This window comes from Heterocephalus glaber, unplaced genomic scaffold (genome assembly GCF_053883595.1).
Source record: "Heterocephalus glaber isolate CG9 unplaced genomic scaffold, H.glaber_assembly_v1.0 deba00001546, whole genome shotgun sequence".
NCBI lineage: Eukaryota > Metazoa > Chordata > Mammalia > Rodentia > Bathyergidae > Heterocephalus > Heterocephalus glaber.
The window spans coordinates 1,409,993-1,414,872 of record NW_028258339.1 but is presented as its reverse complement, the minus strand read 5'-3'; positions in this window follow the sequence as shown (position 1 = coordinate 1,414,872).

The following is a 4,880-nucleotide window of genomic DNA, read 5'->3' as shown; positions in this document are numbered from 1 at the left end:
TTGGGACCAGAACTGCTTCAGATTTTGGTTTGAAATCCACTTGATCTGCACAAAGGATAGCTATTCCTTCTTTTTTTCAGGTTCCTGTCAAATGGAGTGTTGTTTTCCACCCTTTAACTTTCAGTCTATGAGTTTCTTTTTGAATTAAGTGTGTTTCATGTATGCAGCATATTGTTGGATCTTGCTTCTTGACCCATTCGGCCAGTCTCTTTCTTTTGATTGGTGAATTGAGACCATTAACATTGATGGCTATAACTAATACGTATTGATTTATCATTGTTATGACTTTTTCTTTTTGTTGGATTCTCCCCCTTTGTGTTTAATTTCTTGTCATGCCTGATGGATTCATTCTCCTGGGCTTCCTGAGGTTATGATCCTCATTGTCCTTTCCTAGGATATTGTCTAAAATTTTTTGGAGTGCTGGTTTGGTATTCATGAAGTTCCTAAGGTGCTCTTTGTCATGAAAGTATCTTATTTCTCCATCAACTTTGAAATATAGTTTTGGAGGGCACATCAGTCTGGGTGAGAGGCTGTTTTTCTTTAGGGCTTGGAATACATCACTCCAACCTCTTCTTGCCTTGCGGGTTTGCTTTGAGAAGTCTGCTGTGATTCTGATGGGCTTTCCTTTGTATGTGATTAGATTCTTTTCTCTAACTGCTTGTATAATCTTATTCTATTGGGTTTCTGGAATCTTAACTATTATATGCCTATGTCTGTAATTTTTTTGAGCAAGAAAGAAGGGAATGGAATTAATATGAGAAATGGAAAAATAGGAACAAAATCTTTGCAAATAGGGAGGGATGGAGGGGCTGAAGGGAGGGCTGGGCAAGGGTGAAAAATAAGAACCAAGAGAGATTATGTAAAAGTGCAAATTTCCAATGATGAATGTCATTATACTGTATACCTAAAATGTACCAATGATGAGAATGAATAATTCATAATGCAAAATCAGAAGAAAAGGTCCAAAGAGGTAGGGGTAGTGGGAGGGGCAGGGAAAAGGAAAGGAGGGAAAGGAAAAATGCTGAGAAATGGGAAAAATGGAAATAAAGTCTTTGTAAATAGGGAAGGGTGGAGGGGATGAAGGGAGGTCTAGGAATGGGGAAAAATTTTTTTTTGATCAAGGCTAGTTGGAGTCCTATATGCCTTACTTATTTGTATGTCAAGTTCTTTTCCATTGCTTGGGAAGTTTTCTGCCATTACTTCTGTGAACAGTTTTTTTTTTTTTGTTATCTGCACTCTCCTGTTACTTCATTGATTCCTATCAGTCTTATATTATTCTTAGTTGTATCATCTAACAGCTGCTGGATTGATTTCTTGTGGTCCCTTACAATTTTTTTTCCCATTAAGTTTATTGGTACATTTTCGGTATAAAATACAGTTACATTCATCATTGGGATCTGGTACCATTACATGAGTATCTTGGTTCTTTTTTTCTTCCCCCTCCCTTGCCCTCCCTTCACCCTCTCCACCCTTCCCTATTTGCAAAGACTTTGTTTCCATTTTGTTCCTTTTCTTATATTTTTACTTTTCCCTTTTTTCCTTTCCCCTACACCTCCCACTTCCCCTGCACCTTTAGACTTTTTCTTCCTGTTACACAACATCAATTATACATTTTTTAAATTACAATATCAAGATCTAGAAGATATTACCACAGATTTTACAGAATTTAAAAGGATATAGAAAGCATATTACAAAAATCTGTTTTGAAATAAATTTGACAACTTCTAAGAAGTACCTTGGAAGACAAATTAATGAAACTAACTCTGGAGGAAATATAAAATTTGAATAGCACCTATTAAAGAAAGTATATTCCTAGCTTGAAAACCTACCTATATGACAACAGCAGGCTCAAAAACATTTTAACTGATAAATTATATCAAACAATTAAAGCAGAAAAAAGAAGGAACACTTCTCCCCTCATTTTAGGAACTCAACATTGTGCTAATCCTAAAACTGGATAAAGATAATAGAAGAAAAAAGTATGAACATAGATAGAAATTTGTTTAACAAAACAAACTATTAGAAGTCAGATCTGGCAGTATGTAGAAAGTGGTTTTGTTATAGGGATGGCAGTGCTGGTTCAGCATTGGAAGGAAGATCCACCCCCAAAAGTCATCATTTAGACAGAGAAAAGGAAAAAGCCATAGGATCCTGTCACTAGTTGCAGAAAAAGTATTGGACTAACTTCTACAGCTGTTCGTGGTAAAAGCTATCAGGAGACTAGAAGTAGAACAGAACCTTCTCAACAGATTAAAGACATGTACTCCTGCTAAATTCAAATACAAGTTCTAGGGGCTCCTAGAGATTTCTTAGTATTTTCTCTGTAGATGATCATTTCATCTACATATAAAGATTTTGCTTCTACCTTGCCAATCCTATCCTAATTGTGTCATTTTATTGCCAGACTATTTTGGTGGGGCCTAGGTTTCAAAGTTTAATGGACAGATAAAGAGTAAGCATATCTGCCCTTGTTCCCCACCTTAAGGAGAAAGCATTGTATCTTTTCCATTCATATAAGGTCTTCTCTCTGGAAATATGGTCCCTTACAATTTTAAAGCAATTTTTCTTTTCCTGGTCACTAATTGCAATCTTTTCTTCTATATCTGAAATTCTGTCCTCACATTGCTCATTCTGCTGCATGAACTTTCAGTGGAGTTTTTAATTTCCTGGAAATCTGTTTGCATCTGCTTTATGGATTCTATTTGTTTCCTATGTTGGTATTCCATCATGTTCCTCAGCTCCTCTATTTTTTTTATCTGTGTCCTCTCTAGATTTACTAATCATGTTTTACACTGTGGGCACAATGTCTGCTGTTATCTGAGAAATTATTTCTTGTTTTACTTTTTCTAGATCCTCTTTTGCTGTCAGTTGAGGGAGTCCAGGTGGTTGAGTATCAGAGTGTTCCATCTCGTTTCCCTTTGGGGTTTTTTTAGGTGATCTGGAAGTTTGGTTTTGAGACTTGTTTATGTGTCTTCTCATTTCAATAGGGAGTGGGTGCTGCTGGCACCCACCAAGCTCACCTCCTCTGTGCTGGTGGGAGGTGGTACGGCAGCCCGTAAGCTTCCTCCTTGTCACTGGGAGTGGCTCACCTCTTCTGCACTGGGTGGGGTGGGGATGGTACGATGGCCAGGAAGCCTCCTCCTGTGTGCTGTGAGCAGCTCACCACCTCTGGGTGGGGGGGATGGCATGGTGCGGTGGCCCAGAAACCTCCTCCTGGCACCTGGGAGTGGCTTACCTCCCCTGTCCTGGGGGCCAATCCTTGGGCTTTTATGATGCACTTACTGTAACCATGGATTTCTTCTCTAGGCTAAAGGGAGACCCAGAACAGGGGTTCATGGTATGTCATTTCATATCTAACCCTGATAGGTACCACTGTGATGAGTTAGCCTGTTACTATTGTATCTGATTTGATTGCATAGGAATAATCCTGACTCAATGGACATAATGGTGTCAGTGAATCTCTCCACTGATTCCACCATCACACCCAGGGAATGAGATAGCAAGAGTTTCCAACCCAAGAACTTGGACTGGATCAGACTTTGTAAGAATATGTTCTACCTGGCTGAAATAAGTCCTGAGTCTGATTTAGTTTTAGTATTGAAGTGGAAGGATCAGAGGAGTTATTGGGGTGTGAGCTCTCAGACTCTCTGGCAAAGAAGCTACTTGGGAATCAGTTATATAATGTCTCACTGGACTATTTAATCTGTGTTCCCATTAGATATCTTATACATTTCTGGATTTACTTAGTAATGTGGTCTTATGTTATGTTCTTTTCTGTTTTCATGTGTTAGGTTGTTAGTCTTGTATTGTTCTTTCATTGGCCCTGATTTAATTGCTACCTAGGTTTCCCCCCTCATCTCAGCTCCCCATCTAGTTTCTTCTCCTCAAACCCCCAAGGCAATACTAATAACATATCCCTTTATTCTTTTCCAAACACATATACTCTTCCTCAAAATTTTTTTTATTTTCTATACTTATCTCCCTCACAGTCACTCCTATCTTCTCAAGGATTAAGACTTAATCCTCATGATCATAACCCTTTGGCTCTTCCATATCTTACCTAGCTTATTGCTCTTCCTATCAGCAGGTTGTGACAACCACGTAGCTTTCCTCAATCCCAAAGTGAGCAGCCTTTTCTCTCCCATATCTTCCCCCAGTCTGCACAAATATCCTCTGATAACTCTCAACACTAATGCTTCAACTCAACTAAAAGTACCTCCAATAGAATGAGATACAATATCAACCTTTTCTTCTCATCTGCCTCTATTCCCCTTAAACACCCCTTAGTGTCTGAAACTCCTCATCCAATCATTTCCCATTTTCTTCACCCTACCTTCCCCACCTCATTCAAGAAAAACAGCAAATAATAAACTCTCATAGTGTGTATAGAGAATAGACAAAGTGAGGAAGAGTAATTGCAAGAACTAACATATAGAAATGTTGTAAAACTGAATCTGTGGATGCTGTTATAAGCATAATTCATTCTTTAAGCAAAACATAGGGATAGAGTATAAATTAGGTCAAGTAAATAACAGAAGGATGAAATACTAGCACTAGGCATACAAAGCTATAAATTATTCATGAGGAGATAACATCCTAGTAAAAAATCTCCACATAAGCCTTGAACATATGGACTTAATAGATATTTACAGAGTATTCCACCCCACTAAAACAAAGTATACATTCTTTTCAGAATCACATGGTACTTTTTCCAAATAGATCACACACTAGTTCACAAAGCCTGCTAAAATAAATATAAAAGAATTAAAATTGCCCCATGTATACTATCAGACAACTTTGCAAAGGACCTAGAAATAACTGACAGAAGAAATTTTGGAACAGGCAAAATCTCCTGGAAAATTAACAACATACTTCTCAAC